The sequence below is a fragment of the Ictidomys tridecemlineatus genome, chromosome 13, assembly GCF_052094955.1.
Source record: "Ictidomys tridecemlineatus isolate mIctTri1 chromosome 13, mIctTri1.hap1, whole genome shotgun sequence".
NCBI classification, from domain to species: domain Eukaryota; kingdom Metazoa; phylum Chordata; class Mammalia; order Rodentia; family Sciuridae; genus Ictidomys; species Ictidomys tridecemlineatus.
The window spans coordinates 74651070-74668821 of NC_135489.1; the positions used below are offsets into that span (position 1 = coordinate 74651070).

The window sequence follows — 17752 nt, forward strand, 5'->3', positions numbered from 1 at the left end:
TTTAAAAAAAATATTTTTAGTTATAGATGGACACAATAACTTTGTTTATTTAGTTTTTTTGTTTTTTTTAGGTGGTGCTAGGGATTGAACCCAGCGCCTCATGCGTGCTAGGCCAGCACATTACCACCAAGCCACAATCCCAGGACCCCCGCAGTCCCTTTTTATTTTCAGACAGGGTCTTGCTAAATTGCTGGGGTTGGCCTCAAACTTTAGATCTTCCTGCCTCATCCTCTTGAGTGGCTGGGATGACAGGTGTGCACCATTGCACCCAGCTCAGCAGCACTTTTAAGAAAGGTTTTAGCAATAGGATATCATGTGGGCAAAGTCAGGGTGCCGACCGGGACATGGGAGTTTGTGAAATATCAGGTAAAGGAGAATGTGTTGATTTGGAGTAGCCACTGTGGGTGTGCAGACACGGGGAAAGAACTGCGTGTGTGCTTTGTGTTCCGGGGTCACATGGAAGTAGACTGGGCCTGGAGAAGAGTCAGGGAATCAGATGAGGAATTATTTACTTCCAGAAGCATCTGGCAGATCCTTATCAGAAAGAGCCAGTTCCTTTCTCCTAAGAAGCTATGAACTCACACAAGAACCAAGTCCCAACCAAGTGGCTGCAGGACAGATACATCTATAAGTTTGAACCTACTTATTGCCAAGGGTCTCTGGACGTGCAGCGACTGGACATTTAGACTGTTATTAGAAAAGCAACATGCATTCGTTGTAGAATTCTAAAGAGGAAGGAGCAACATGTTTCTATTGAAGAGTTATTTTGTGGAGAGCTTGCAGACCCTGAAGCATGAGAAAGTCAGTTAAAGTTTTCAGATCTTTGATGTGTACATTTTAGTATTAGAGAAGGCTTACAGGGATGTTATGAAGGAGTAGGTTCTTTGTTTAAGTTAAATATGAGTGGAGAGCAGCCGGATTGGGCACAGGAAGACTCCTGAATCTTGAGCCATCAGGGACCATCTGGACCACCTTCCTTAAGAGCATGATGTCGAACTGAGACCAGGAGTGCCGCCATTGCTGCTCTATCGCCGATTCTGTTTGTGCCTTAAGTTTAATAGTCCAAGGATGCCGTCAGCAGTTCCTATAGTGAACAGCTCTCCTGGCCAAGCACCCACCACACAGGACAAGGTCACTCTTCCTTCAGATCAGCACCTGGTCACCTCCAGTACAAGAAGGTCAGAAGGAAGAGGGCCTCTAGGCCAGGATGGGGCTAGTATTGAGCACAGGGGGCTCTTTTTCTCCCCAGGGAAACCAGAGGTGGCCTTCTGCTCAGGAAGGAGGTGGAAATGCAGCATTGGGGTGGAGGTTCCCAGAGTCTGGGAGGGTGGGGGCAGGGGCATGGGTCCCCAGGGACAGGGTTACAGTTAGACAGAAGTTTCTACTGCACAGAAGGAGGACTGCTGTCGTTTCCATCTGGAATGTCCCTCAAAGGCTCATGTGTTGAAGACTTCCTTCTCATCTGGTGCCACTGTTGGGAGGAGATGGAAACTTCAGGAAGCAAAATTTAGTTGGAGGAAGTGGGGGACTCTCTCCTTGCTGGCCACCATGGAGAGGCAACCTTTTCTCCACCATGCACATCCACCACGGTGTGCCGCCTCTTTGTAGGCCCATAGTGACAGGGTCAGGTGACCAGGGACTGACACCTCCAAACAAGAAGCCAAAATAAACCTTTCCTCCTCCAGATTTATTTTCTCAGGTATTTTTGTCACAGCAACAAAAAGCTTATAAACACAGTGACTGTCAACAGTATGTTGTAGATTTTAAAATAAGGGGGTTTTGAAAGTTTTCACCACAAACATGATAACTGACGTTGATATGCCGATTACCTGGATTTGATCAGTGCACATTTTATACATGTATCAAAACATCACACCATGCCCCGTATATTATTAGAAATGAAATAAACAAAACCAAAATGAGCTATAAAGGACTTGTACCTCAGAAAGCCTCTAGAGGACCCCAAGACCTTGTGACAACCTGCTCTGTCTTCTGTCGATGCACTTGAACATGAGATTCAGGCCACATCACCAGCAGAGCTGTAGCTATTACTAAGAAACCAGTGAACTTTCAAAGAAAATGAGGTTCTGATTTATATCGATCAAAAGATGGTTGTTAACATTTCATTTAAAATATTGTTCCTTTAAAAAGTTATTTAGTTGGAGCTCTTAGTGGATTAAAGCTACCTGAGGAGGGACATGGGGACCTGGAGGGGGTATGAGCAGTCAGGGACAGTTACACAGCAAGGGGCATAAGAGGTACTTCTGTGAGGATGGGTGAGAGTGGTCAGGGGTGTGGGAGAGGCCCAGGGGGCATGAAGTGGGCCCAGGAAAGGGGGGGTGTCTGTGGCAGCCCTGGTGAGGTCCAGAGAGTTGAGGATGGGATGCCGGGAGTGAGCCTCATGGCAGGGGCACAGGCAGCCTGGAGGGCGCACAGTCTGTGCGCACAGGAGGGAGGCTGTGGGAGGAAGTGTATGGTCAGTGTGTGTGGGGTCAGAGGTGAAGGTCAGCAGCTGCAGGTGAAGCCTGTCATGGTGCAGGGTGAGGACCATGCACACAGCCCTTGGGAGTCACTCCTGGGAGAACACAAGACTGCAGAAGGTCCCCTGTGTTCCTTGCTGGGCACTGCCAGGGGATCCACATGTGGGCAGGCAGCAGATGAACACTATGGCCTCCCCAAGATGGCGGGAATAGCAGCACAGCAGGACAGCCTGCAGGGTGAAAGGAGGTAGGAGGGATAGTCCAGGCCCTACAGGCCCAGCACCCCTGGCCAGAAAAGTGTGGAGTGTGACAAGAGAGGACTTAGGGGTGGGGCTGAGCCTGCAGTAGACACCATGGCGAGAGAACCAGGGAGGGGAAGAGTCAGAATAGATGCACCTCCCAAAAGACACTCGGTTTCACCAGACACGTCCCCTCCTTAACAGCATCCTCAACCTAAGAACAAGTTAGACTGTGCTTTAAATTCTTAGAAACTTGTCGGACAAAGAAAAATCAGACGTTAACAGTCAAATACTATGAAAAGCAAGCAAAAAAATGACTGTGCATCTTATCACACTGGACCACACCCCCATCTTTGCAGGGCCACTCAGAGTGAGGATACTGTCCAGAGAAAATTCAGTGACCTGCATCAGGTGGGTGTTCCTGTGCTGTGCAGCCAATTAGAGGACAGTTCCCATCCAAAGGGGTTGTTTCGTATAATCATGTGGGGGCCGTGCTATGTATCATGTGGGGTGTGTGTGTATATGTGATGCAGTCAGTGGATATGATGTGGCATGTGGTGCAGGCATGTACATGTGATGTAGGGTTTGTATGATGTGTGTATGGTGTGTATATAGTGTGTTATGTGTGTAGTATGTGTGGTATATGTGTATGTGATGTGTATGTATATGATATATGGGATGTGATGTGTGTGGTATGTGTGTAATTGTGCTGCGTGGTGCATGTTTAGTGATGAGTGGTGTGTATGGTGTTTGTGTTGTATGTATGTTGTATGATGTGTGTATGTAAGACACATGTATACATGATGTGTGATTGTGATATGTATGTTGTGTGAATGATGGTTGATGTGTATACGTGTGTGGTATATTGTGTTTAGGTGTGGTGTGTTGTCTGTTATGTGTGTGAATTTGATGGTTGATGTGTATATGTGTGTGGTGTATTGGTTTGTAGGTGTGGTGTGTTATCTGTTATGTGTGTGAAGTCTGTGATATGTATATGATATGTGTATGTTGTGTGGTGAATATGTGATATGTGGAATGTTTATGGAGTGTGTATGATGTGGAGGTGGTGTATGAGTGATGTGCATGACATGCGTGTTGTGTTTGTGGGTTGTTTGTGGGTTTGGTGTATTTGTTGGATACCTGTGTATGTGATGCAGTGTGTATGTCATATATGTGCATGTGATGTGTGTGTGGTATGTTGTGTATGCCTGAGGTGTTCGGGGAGTCTGGAGAACATGAAGGGGCCAGTGCTTTCTCCTCAGATGAACAGTGAGGCCATCTGGATAATCTCCTTCCATGACCAGTCCCTTAGTTTAAAATACACACCTCTGTTGATACCTCCTGGACATCCCATTTACAAAGCTCCATGTTAAAACTGCATCTGCACCAGGTACAATAGCAAATGCCTGAAATCATAGTAGCTCAGTAGGCTGAGCCAGGAGGGTTGCAGATTCAAAGCCAACCTCAGAAATTTAGCAAGTCCCTAAGCAACTCAGAGACCCTGTCTCTAAAATCCAGTGAAGTGTTGGGGATGCGGCTCAGTGGTTGAGCACCCTTGGATTCAATCCCTGGTATCAATCAATCAATCAACCAATCAATCACCTTTGTCTGCAGCTCCATTTCCCCTCTGCAGTGTGTGCTGGCACCAGGGGGGCAGAACCTTCCTGCTCAGATGTCCTTGTAGCTGTGAGCCTGTACTATCTATCACCCATGCATTGGAGGAGCCCTAGTCACCTGGGAAGCCATGTGACAAAGGGAGGCGATGGAGTGGAGTGGAGTGGGATCGGGGCATACTGTTCCCACGCTCAAGCAAACTGCAGGAGGATGTGGCTTGGGTGCCTCAGGCAGCTGCTGTCTGGTCTCCACCCCAGACCACAGGTGGGGAGGCCTGTGGTGACAGAAGGGGACAGTGTTCCATGGTCACAGATGAGGCCCCTACAGCTGCTCTCTGGATTTCAACTCTCCCAGTGGCTATCTGGAGTCATCTCTGTAATTCAGATAGAGAAGAAAGGAGGGCTGGGGTGTGGCTCAAGTAGTAGCGTGCTCGCCTGGCATGCGTATGGCCCGGGTATGATCCTCAGCACCACATACAGACAAAGATGTTGTGTCCACCGAGAACTAAAAAAAAAATTTAAAAAAAAAAGAGAGGAAAGGAGTTCAACAGCATCTTCACTGGCAACGTGTCCTGCAAAAATAAAAAACCGTTGCCATCTCCAAAGCAACCCTGGCTTTAAGCTTGTATTGGTCTCTGCTCCTGGGTGCTGCCATCCACCCACACGGGGAGTGCCTGAGCCTGTTTTGCAATAACACTTCTGTGTACTTCTCTTTTTTAGTAGGTTTCTTCTTAAAATTTTTTGTCCCCCACCAAAAAAAAAAAAAAAGTGAATTTGGTGACTTTGGCTAAAGGCTGTTATTTGGGGTTAATTATGCAGAGGGCGGGTTGGGAAACCGTAAGTCGTGTGAGCAGAAACGACAGTGCATGATGGGAAGTCCAAAGAGGGAAGCACTTCCATTCTGAGCTGGGAGGATCTGTCTCCAGCTGGCAAGGGTTCAGAGGGATTCAGCCCACATTTTTCGCAGCTTGAGTTGCTCACTGAAGTCTTCTCATCTTTGTCTTGTCCCCAGGTGTCTCCCTGCCTGGGCCCTGTCACTTCCTGAGGAGACGGCGCAGGCATGGCCAACAGCCCAACAGAAAGTGTCAACCACCTGCCCTTTTTTTGGCAACATCACTTGAGAGGAGGCCAATTATTACCTGGTCCAGGGGGGCATGACAGATGGGCTCTACCTGCTGCGTCAGAGTCGCAATTACCTGGGTGGCTTTGCCCTGTCGGTGGCTCACGGCAGTAAGGCACAGCACTACACCATCGAGAGGGAGATCAATGGCACCTATGCCGTCTCGGGTGGCAGGACCCACAGCAGCCCTGCTGACCTCTGCCAGTACCACTCCCAGGAATCCGATGGCCACATCTGCCTTCTCACAAAACCCTTCAACCGACCCCCCGGAGTGCAGCCCAAGACAGGGCCCTTCGAGGACCTGAAGAAAAACCTCATCAGGGAATATGAAAAGCAGACATGGAACCTGCAGGTGGGTCTCAGTTGGACCTGCACCCTGTGTTCATGGGAACCTGGGATCCCACAGAGATGTTCCCATGACATGCAAACCTAGTGTGCCCAAATGAGCACCCAACTCCTTAACCATTAATTTTAGCCAAAAAGCGACTGACTCTAGGAAGACTACCATTCATCCTTTATACGCTGAGGCAGGGAAACTTCATGCCCGGGATGTGGCTTTCTGCACTACAGGAGATGTTGCCACCAAGTTCATGGAGGGACTTTTCAAAGAGACATTGATATTTACCTAACAGGGTCATCCATGAATAATGATTGGCCCTTGAATTTACAAATTCTTAATATCTCTCGCTGAATGTTCTGTCTCACACACACATAGGTGCACCCCCCTTTCTTTGGCCACCTGGCATTGCCCACTGGGCACGATAATTTATTTAACTAGTATCCACTGATGAACCCTTTTATCAATTATAAATACTGCTGCTAATGATATCACTCTATGCCAATACTAAGCTGGATTGCAATATCTCTGGTATAAAGCCCAAGAGGCCAGGTTTGCCTCAGCAGAGGATGCTTGTGTTTAATTTGGACACGTGCACAAAAATTTGCCTCTGGTAAGTTGGCAAAGATGTCCACATTCTTACCTACCCTCCTTGCTCTTCTCAGCTACACATTTGGGGTGGTTTTATTTTTATTTTTAATTCTTGGGTTTTTCTTGATTAATGCAAATTCAAACACTGGCTTCTTCATTAGTAACTCTTGAAAAGATTGGTTTCTTTCCCACTAAGAAAGACAAAGTAGTTCATTGACTAAGCGCTCTGCCCAGTTTTCCACCTTTGGTTTCCATCTTGCTTTGCCCACAGGGGCAAGAGTTTTCCCCTGTGCTTTCTGTGATGACGCTTCCTACAGGTACAGGGTCAGTGAGGTGCCCAGTGTAACTAGGTAAAAGGGACCGGACACCTCAGGTGCCTTCCTTGTTCACCTCTTAGGGCTTCTTGACCTAAGACCTTCTTGGAATAACCAGGTTCTATCATAGAACTGTCTACCTAGTGGATGATTTGGTTTTCTGGGCCTCGGTGTTTATACCAGGTGGTATTCAACGTTTTGTCTGGTTTCGAAAAGGCCAAACTCTTTTTTCCAAAACATCTTTCTTATTTATACACTTGACGGTATTTAAGTCACCTTCAAGATCCTACAGTTTGTTTTTTTCTGAATGAATAAATGATTGGATGCATTGAATCTGATCCTCCTTGGCCACATTAGAGCTCACCAAACATCAGACATGGCTTGTGTGGTTTTTTCCATTTCTATCTGGTGTGGCTCATTCTCTCTCCCTGGTCACAGAGGGCCAGGCTCTGGAACAAGCCATCATCAGTCAAAAGCACCAGATGGAGAAGCTGATCGCCACCACGGTCTATGAAAAGATGCCCTGGTTCCATGGGAACATCTCTCGGGATGAATCTGAGCAGATTGTCCTGATAGGATCAAAGACAAATGGAAAATTTTTGTAAGTATTATGTCTGTTCGCCTCACCTTCTACCTCTGGGCTTGCTTGGACAGTTAAGGGGAACCCAGGAAGGGGTCACATGTTTTCATCTGATGACACATGTGCTGACCTGTCCTAAGGACACTTCATATTAAACTATTAATTGTGACCCAGGGTGTTTTGCCTAGTGTGTCCCTGAAGTGCACACCCTTCTTGGTTATAGAGGGACTCCATGTTTAAAGAAAATGGCATTCAGCCACAGACAGTTGAATGATCCTTATCCAAAATGCTTGGGGCCAGAAGTGCCTTGGATTTCTGATATTTTTTTTCTAATTTTGGAAATATCTTGGGAAATACACATTGTGTAAGGTTGTATAAGAGAATCTCAGATGGTATTTTTGGTGCACCCATTTTGACCCATTACATAAGACCAGGTGTGAAGTTTTGCACTTCTGGTAACATGTTCAAGCTCCTAAGTCTCAGATTTTGGAACATTTCAGATTTTCAGCTCAGAGAGGATCAACCTGAATTCCGCTTTTCATGGCAAATATGAGGAGCACAGACAATGTCTGTGATCATGGAACAGAAAGGCAAACAGAAATTTGTTCCTTCAGATCCTCCCACCCCCAACCTCAGACTGTACTTTTATTTTTTTCTTGGAACTAAGTGCTAACAGGGTAGATTTTTTCTTTTTTGTTTTCAAAAAGATTCCTGGGAGTAGTTTATATAAACAGTGATTATAGCTATTTAATCAGAATGGGTTTGCAGACTTCAGCTTTATAATCTCAAACATCAGAAGGTATGAATCCTGGGTTTTGTTGCTCTTGGTCTTTATTGGGTCAGTGTAAACCTGAATTTGACAAGGTCCTTGGAGGAGTGGGCCAGCTGGGTGGAGTCATGATCCAGAAAGGTTGAGAGCTGTTTTGGGGTGAAAGCACCTGTCTCCCAAGGTGCTCTGGCAAGATGAAAGGGCAGATGGTTGCTGGCAGAGAGAAGGCTCATGTGCATTTGTCACAACTCAGTGTTCCCAACAGAGATGCTTCCCGGGGATCACAGAGGACCCCATTCTTGCCTCAGAAACTGAACCAGATACAGTGAGGTAATCTAGTAGTCAGGCACATTGATGAATACTGGGCAGACTCTGTCAACTTTTTCTAGAAACAGAAGTGTATTCTCTGAGTATCCACCTATTTAAAGAATTTTTCTCATAGTTCTGATTTTTTAAAATGATTTTAAACACAAACTTAAAAAAATAAAAAAGTAGCCCAGGTTGAGATGCATGATGTCAAATTGTGACTTTCAGGGTGATGCAACCCCAGCCGCTGGTACTGATGGTGTGCATTAAGAAAAGGTGTTTGCCCTCCGTGTAGACACCTAGAAGCTCATTTTCTCAGTTTGGACTTTTTCCATTTCCTCAGCAATAATTTCCAACACACATGTCACAGGACTGCATTCTTCATGTATGGAGTGCCCGAGAGACAAGACTCAGAGACAAGGCCTTCTGGCTCTTTGCTAAGAGGACCTGTTCTTAGACTCTTTGGGAAATAACCATGGAGCACATTTTATTTCTCAAAGTTACCTGTTGCTGAAAAAAGTGTTCACACCCTACATGGGCCCGAGTCCTGTTCTCACCTTCTTTCTTCAAGGCCATGTACGAACTTCATGCAGAAGACAGGGGACCCAGTGTGCATCCTTGTCTGTCTGCTGCACAGACAGACATCCCATGCACCCTCCTGGTCCTGGGGCTCACAGTTAATATAGGAGAGTCTCAGAACCACTGTGCATCTGCATCAGCCGATATTAGAGCTCATGAGGTGCAGGGCCTCGTGGAGAGGGCTTTTCTCTCTCCACTAACTTTCAGTGTTCCTTCTCCAACATCCACATTTTCATAGTCCTCCCAGTCAACTCTATAACTTTGTTCTTTTTTTTTTTTTTGGTGGGAGAGGGGTACCAGGGATTGAACCAGAGGCTCTAAACCATTGAGCCATGTCCCCAGCCCTTTTTCACATTTTGAGACAGAATCTTGCTGAGTTGTTTAGGGCCTTGCTAAATTGCTGAGGCTGGCTCTGAACTTGCCATCCTCCTACCCTCCTGCCTCAGCCTCCTGAGTCATTAGGATTACAGGTGTGTGCCAGTGCAGCCAGCTAGGGACTGGGTTCTTGCTCTGCCTTACACGGTGATCTCCAATCTCTTGGATGCTACCTTGCTCGTTGCCCACACCCCAGCCCCCACTCCTTCCTGGCGCTGCCAAACATGCTGGGTTGCCCACTATCAGCACCCTTCAGTTCAGGCCTTGTGTCAGGGAGGTTACTATCGAGAGGCAGGAGCCCATGGTGGAGCTGGAGAGTCCCCACTTCACAACCAAGGTTCCAATGCCAATTGTAGGACCTCGGACTACGGGATGACCTTCCTAAGGCTCAGCTTGTCTGGGTCTGGGGTCAGTGGTGATGTTGCCTACTGTTGCCTTGCAGATTCAAGGAAACACATGCCAAGCTCACAGCAGGGCGTGGCCTCTGAGTCCATACCAGTCTGTTTTTCTCTCTCCACTAACTTTTAGTGTTCCTTCTCCAACATTAGCACCAGGAAATTCTCTTCACTAGGAACCTTCATGGTTATTTGTTACAGATAAAATATAAAGAGGCATCCTAGAAACCTGTACTATTGAAGGTTTTATTTTATGACAATGTGTCCTCCTGCAATACCTAAATGGGGTGCTTGGTGGAGACCAAGACATTTCTGCGAGACAGTGGTGTATAGTGCTTTCGTGTCTGAATATGGGCTCCTGTACTTTTGTAGACTGTGAAGTTTCTAGCATCCTGATTTTGGCCCAGATCCTCCTTGTGTCTGGCATGGAGCAGGGTCTATGTCAACAAATGTGATGATTCTCCCAAGTTCAGGTTGCCCCCAGGCTGGTCCGGATTCCTTCATCTTGACAAGTGTCTGCTGGTGTTTATTTCATGGGAAGTAGAGCTAACAGACTCCAGTGACTCTTATGAGACAGCAGCAGATCTTGAGGCTGCACATCTTCCATGAGTACTCCTGTCTTCAGTCTATGACAGGCATCTGTCCTACCTGCCCCTGTTGGGGTGCACCATGGTTGCTGGAGATCCCAAGCCTGGTTTTGAGTGATTCAGATCTGACCTGTCCTAAGATGTTATTTCCTTTCAACAAATAGCCATGGCACAGGGTGTTTGAAGTCAAAACTGGATTCCAGTCATGGCTGGGCATCCTCACTTAGAAAAGGCGGGTGTCACCAAGCTATTGGTTTCTTTCTCCTAGTCCTTCCCAAGCCTTTATTTAGATTTTCCCAAAGAATGTGGCTGGTATCTCCTCTCCTGTTATTATATCTGCTCATCTACCCATGAACCAACATTACTGGAGTCTGTAGTTCTGTAAAGCACCAAATAATGGGTGCCCTGAGGGGTTCTGCCATGGGAGAACTCAGCCCTGCAAGTATCTGCCTGTGTGAAGCCATCTTTTTAGTGAGAGACACTGAGCAGTTAGAAGTGCTCTCTACGGTCATCACTCCACATCCGTGGGGCAATTTGTTCCAGGATCCCTTTCAGATACCAAAATCCACCAGTGCATGAGTCTCTTGTATAAAATGGTAAACTATCTGCACATAACTTCCCAGATAGTCTAAATCCTCTTTACATAGCTTGTAATACCTAATGTAATGTGAATCTTGTGAAAAGAGTTGTTAATCTATGTTATTTAGGAAATAATGACAAGAACAAAGTCTGTGCATGGTCAGTACAGACTGATTTTTTTTTTGTTTTTGAAATAATTCAGTTTTCCAGTTGGTTGAATGAGTATTGGATGTGGAACATGTGAATATGGAGAGCTGATAGTCTGTTGAGGGCACTTAACTAGGGTCCTGTTTTATGCCAGGTGGTGAGGGAGGGCCTCATTGCAAAGGAGAGACCTGTGGCCATAAGGATGCATCCCACCTGAGCTCTTGTGAGTGCCTCGAGGCAGGGGTGTGCTAGAGGGCTGGGCCCCCATGGGAGGCCAGCTAGATGGTGCAGAGGGAGGAGGGTAGGGGTGGAGGAGGAGGGATAACCTTGAAGGTCTCAGGCATTGGTAGGCTCTGCTCCAGGTGAGTTGGTGGGGCAACCTTTGGGATAGTTAGGGCCAGATGCACCAGGTGTTCAGCGTGGTCTTTCTGCCTCTCATATCCTCAACAGGCTCTGGAGAGAAAGGGGGCCCACCCTTCAGAGCCAGGCCGTGCGTATTCATGCATGCTGGAACAGTGGGGCAGAGTTTATTTTTTACTGTGACCTTGGGGTCTTTGCCTTCTCATGCCTGAGCACAGGAACTGTGTTTAATGCTTGTGGGAAGACAGGGTGGCATGTGCTAAGCTCTGCTGCAGAGTCCTCAGGGCACAGTGCAGAATGTCCCTGGTGCCCCATGTTCTGTGTCTGGGCTTCCAGCTCCCTGGTGATAGGACAAGCTTCACATTCCCTTTGAGTCCCTGTCCCTTCATGTGGTGCTCAGGATGATGGCTCTGTATAAGGTGCGCAGGGCCCACACCCTTCTCCATTTGAGTTTGTGGTTAGGGGTCACATCTCATTTCTGTCCTTATTCTCAGGGCAATGTGGCAACAAGACAGAAGGCAGAATTTGAAGGCAAGGACTGCCCTTGAGTGTACTTGGAGACAGGGCCCTGTAGAGAATTTGGGGTTTCTGAAACTTGCTTTTGTTAAGATCCAGTGACTCCCTCCAAGTACCAATCCATCCTTCAATGAAGCAAAGGTGATCCAGCAGCTGTTGATGACCAGACATCACCCATGAGGTGCTGCTTTGCAGTGCAGATGGATAACTAAATACAGCCAGCTTCCCATTTATGTGGGTTCCACATTCGTGGATCTGAATTTTTTGTTTTAAGGCACAGATAGAGGTTTATTAAGAAGGTAGATGCACATTCAAGGGAGAAGGTAGGCTGTCTCAAAAGTAAGAAGCCCTGCCTTGGATTTGGGGGGGGTTCAATATTTATAGAAGGGCTACATCAGGGGCTAGATGGGAGGTGGATACAGGGTGGGGCTGCACAATATCATGCCAGTTTTCCTGTCACTTGTGTATTTCCCTCAGTTTTCAAGATCACAAACCAAGAACATGGGCCAAAGTTTGGAAGTGTGTTTTCTGCATCTCAGTGACTTAACTCTGCATTTCAATGGCTTGAGGGTGTTTCCCTTAAGATTCCATAGTTCTATCTCCTTATTCTAAATCCCTCTCTATTTCCTCCCCTGAGACTCTGATCCCTTAATCTTACCGTTAGTGAGGGGTGAAGATCCATCTTCTATGGCCACTTCAGGCTATAAAGGGGTGATGACCCTGCCTAGCCAGGGATCAAAAGTCCCGTCCTGACTGTTCTAAAGGAGATAGACACTGGTCTCAGTTGCAGGGAGGGGTTTATAATCTTGTGTTGCCATCTCTTAACATGGAATTGTTGTAATCTGGAAGATACAAGCTTTATTGGATTAAAAAGACCTGGACTGAACAAGAGGAGCAGAAGTAGAGTTACCAGAGGTCCTAGCAGTGAAAACAGCCAAGTGAAGTTATGTAAACAAGCGCTGATAATTTTATCCGAAATATTTTTAAATTGGTACCTGTACTGAGCATACAAAGACTTTTTTCTTTCTTGTCATTCTTTCCTAAATAATATAGACTAACAATTATTACATAGCTTTTACGTCGGGTATTATAAGTAGATATGTTTAAAGTTTACAGTAGGATGTGTGTAGGTTCTGTTCCCTTTAACATAACTTGAGCAGCTTATGGATCTGATCCTTATGGGGTCCAGGAATTAATCCCCCCTGGATGCCAAGTGACTACAGCCACAGTGTGGTCTCGCCAGTGTTTAATGGAAGTCTGGAGAAGGCTCTGAATACAAACTGAGGAAATGACCTGGACACTGTGGTGCCCAACTGTAATCCCAGCAGCTCAAGAGGCTGAGGCAGGAGGATCGAAAGTTTAAAACCAGCCTCGGCAATTTAGGAAGACCCTGTCTCAAAATAAAACACACAAAGGGCTTAGTGGTTAAGTGCCTCTGGGTTCAATCCCCAAGACCCCCCTCCTTCCCTCCCCCCCCCAAAAAAAGAGGAAATGAGCCAAACCTCAAAGAACAAATACACAGAGAACAAAAACTGCTAAGTAAGTTCTTTTGTCCTGATGTTTCTGATGCCTGTCCACCCATCTCCCTGACTTCCCTGTTCCGGGTTAAGGTTCCCACACAGGTCTCCCACACAGGTCCATTCCTAGCCCAGGGTGACCCCAGCTAAGTCTCCCCAAACCAACCCTCCTTCCCTCAGACCTCCCTCTGAAGAACCTCAGGGCTCTCTAATCTAGAAACAGAATCTAAGTTTTGTGATTCCTGAAGGAAAGTGAGGAAGGAGAGATGGGTAAGTGAGAGATGAAAGCAGAGACCAGGCCGAGATACACAGGACAGTTTATTTGTCAGAGGTGACAAAGGCCATCTCTCTATAGACAGAGAGAGGCAAAACTGGCTTGGGGCTTGGGACCTTTATGGGGCAGACTCAGGGATCAGAGCAGGGTGGGTCCTAATGCAAGCTGTTAAGGGTGGGGTTGGTGTAAGGGAGTGGTGAGTCTTTCTCAGAAATACCCTCGGGCAGGAAAGCAAAATTTTTCTTAAAATGGTGGCTGTCACTGAAGATGGCTGTCCAGATACTAAGCAGGGACCTTACAGTGTGAAGATGCTGGGAAGTGTAGAAGCCTACCAAACAGACTGAATTTGACTCACGAATGAACATAGGGAGCTAACTCCCAATGACTCCCTATGGGGTACTGTTGAGTGACCTGCTAGAAGTCCCATTTAGAGAATCACCCGAGTAGTCGCAGTTGAAGCTGTGAGAGTTCATTCTAGAAGTTTGGTGTTACTTTATGGTTCAACATAGCAAGACCCCTGTTTGGGGGAAACTTGTGTCCTTGCAGCCCTCTTTAGAGGTGACACTGATCACCTTGTCTCAGGTGGGCACAGAAAGATACAGAGCCCCTCCCTCACTGCCTCAGTCCTTCCCCCCTCTTGCCTATCTACTAGCTACCAAGGGCTACTTTGATCAATGCTTCTTACTATATCTTGTCTCCGGAGGTTAAGGGTGGAGTGGTCTTCAGGGACAGAGAAAGAGGCTCTTGGATGCCGACTGGCCTCATTTTCCTGATATTGCACACTGTGAACTCCAAGCATGCCCCTGTCACTTTGTCTCTGCCTGTGACTCCCCGTAAGCCACATATGACCTTGTCCTGTGCAGGCCTGTAACTGACCTGTGCGGGGTACTCAGTGTCTGTCCACCACCTGAATTAGTGAATTTTTGTGGATCTGTTCCACCTCCCCAGCTCATGTTTGCTCCTTGTGATCTGAAATGCTGTAGCATATGTTGTTCCACATGGGGACAGGTCCCTGTGAGACTATGTGGGAAGGAATGACACAGGACTCTTGGCTCTCTCTGATCTCCTCCAGCTTCCTATTTTGAGAAGTTAGTCACAGCTCAGGTGGCTACAAAGTGAATTTGTTAGAAAAAGAAAACAAAAAGTTTACTTTCTTTAAATTATGTATCCCTCCCCCCAGGGAAGAATCCAGGATTGGTGGAGTCCAGAGCCTGCAAAATTTGGAGACCCTTTTTTAAAAAAAAGGCAAAATTAAGAGCAAAGTAACCATAATCAATTACTGCCTTTTTAAAAAAGCTGGTAAATACTATTAGCAAACAAATTTAGAAAAATAACATGATTTTCCATGAGCTGCCTGATACATCTCTAAAATCCTCTTTATTTTCTACAAGGTTTGTATCACATGGTATTTTGACTGCCTCCCCATTCACAAAAAGTGAGTAATATTGCTCTCTCTATCTAGAAATAGATATCAGTCCTTTCTGTAAGTTCACAACTCATTATTAGTCACAATTTGTATATTTTTAGGGTCCTTGTTAACTCTGAGAACGGAAGTTGGCCACAGAGTAATCTTTCTGGGATAGAACTAAAATCTCTTAGGAGGCCCCTCAGCTGGCCTGAGTATGGATGGGGGAAGGAGTTATGGTTTAGATCCCCTTCCTCTCTCCCTCTCCGTTCCTGACCCCACCATGATCTGAGAGCTCTCCCCACTGGGGCCTCTGGCCATGACGCTTTGCCTAATCTCAGACCCAAAGAAATGGAACTGGCAGAGATGGAAACCTTGAGCCAAAATCAACATTTCATGCTCTGAGTTGATCTTGTTAGATACAAAGAGCAAGGGCTTCTTAGAGTGATTTTAACTAGTGCACCCAAGATCTGTCATGGGAGAGGAGCACTTATAAGGTGCAAAAGAGATGCAAAGCTTGCAGAGATGCAAAGCTGACTAACACAGACAGGGCACTCTGAGCCCACACAGAGCCAGAGACACTGGAGCCCAGGGTCTGAGATGGCCACCGCAGCCTGCCCAGGTCAGGATTGGCCAAGGGAGGGAAGGGTGGGAAACCAAGAGGGGGGAAGTCCACTGTTTCATTGCAGTGACCAAAAGGCCTGACAAGAACAATTTTCGAGGAGGAAAGGTTAATCTGAGGCTCAGGTCTTCGAGGTCTCCATCCATGGATAGCCCACTTCGTGGCTGTGGATCCAAGGTGAGGCAGAACATCATGGTGGAGGAGTGTGGTGGAAGAAAGCAGGTCAGGATATCGTTGTCAAGAAGCAAAGAGAGAAGAGATGAGACTGCAGACAGAGATAAAATGTCAATTTCAAAGACCCGCCCACTGACTCACCTCCTCCAGCACACCCTACATACCTACAGTTACCACCCAGTTGATCCATTCCAGCAGATTAAGACACTGATTAGGTTAAGGCTGTCATAACCTGGTCAGTTCACCTCAGAAATATCTTGCATGGTCACACCCATGAGCTTTGGTGAACTCCTCACATCTGCACCAAGATGCTAGGAAATTCTGAAAACCAGGGATTTGACAGGCACGCACGTGGGGCAGTTCTCAAGGAAGATGTGGCCTGTGGGCTTACCTTGTGGGTCAGGAAAGCGTTCCTGGCCCCTTTGCTCTGGCCTTGGTTGTTGTACGTGATCCGGTGGGACACCTTATAACTGTTCCTCTCCCGTGATAGATCTTGGGTGTACTAGTTAAAATCACTCCAAGAAGCCCTTGCTCTTTGTATGTAGGGGGTAAAAAGTTGTTCAGAAGGCCCTCTGAGCAGAGAGCAAGGAGGAGTGCAGTTGGCCCTTTAGAGGCCATGGTGGAATCCCCCCTATCTAGTTTCCTTGAACAATCACAGCACCTGTGTGGCCTTTTCTTATGTGTTCTGTATATGAATTCACATGCCCTCCTGCCCTTGCACCCCAGCCCCTTTCATGAAGGAATGAACACTTAGTCCCTGAGTCATCCTTTTTATATCAGTCATTTTCCAGGGGGAGTATGATGCACTCAGTTATTTTTCCCCTTCTCTTTCCTCCCTTTCACACCAAACCCTTAGACTCCTCCTGTGCACACACACATGCACACACACACACACACACACACACACACACACACATACACACACACTCACTCACTAACTCATTCAGACCTCTCAGGTTTGGGGCTCCGTGGGAGGCCCTGCAGGATATGATCAACAGGAATAGATGGTTTAGGGGGCTGAACAAATCTTTGTACATTGCCAGAGACTAGAATACTCGGTGATTTGGGCCTAAGGAAAGGGCTGTGTCCACACATAATCTGGGATGTGCAAATCAGAGCCTCGCAGTTCTTGTTCACGTTCAGACCTGGGAAGACCTGGCTTGGGGACACCAGAAGTGACATCATCACCCTGAATATCAGAACTTCAGAGTTTAACTCCTGTCACTGATCCCTGCACATTCCCTGCCCCCTGCCTCAACCACGTGACCCAGAAGACAGGTAGATACCCTGTTTCAGAACTAGCATCACCGATGCTCTTCGGTGAATGGCCACCTGATATAAGGCAGCCATAAAAAATTTCTTCACTCTGCAGCCAGTTCCTCAGCTTGTGAGAATACACACTTTTGTATTATTCCCTCTGCCCAAGGAACAAATCTAAATTAGGGTTAAGGATACAGATGGATGCGATACCTTAAGTTGGGCTTCACAGAACATATACAAGGGCCAGAGGAGATGATATACTGAGCAGCAGCTTTCACATCTGTGTGTGTGTGTGTGTGTGTGTGTATGTGTGTGTGTGTGTGTGTGTACAATAGGAGTTGTGCCTGCTAGGTCCCCACTCCCTGCATTGTTAATTCACTAAGATTAGGTTAAGATTTAGTTAAGATTAATGGTTGACATTTCTAGCAAGTTTGCTCATGTTGCTGATTCTGCTGGTCTGGGGACCTCATTTAAGCCTATTTGAGATTTGTGATAGCTGTAAAGGCTGAATTAAGCACAGTGAGTGTGTGAGGTTTCCATAATTTACTGGAGGGTCTGTGCCCATATTTATAGGTGAGAATATTCCTGTATCACACCCCAAATGCTGCCATAT

The 17752-nt window shown here is 46.7% G+C and overlaps 1 pseudogene; it reads left to right on the plus strand.

Moving 5' to 3' along the window:
* The first annotated feature begins 5392 nt into the window (after positions 1–5392).
* The window catches only part of LOC144369701 (tyrosine-protein kinase SYK-like), a 45524-nt pseudogene continuing 33164 nt past the window's right edge, over positions 5393–17752 (plus strand).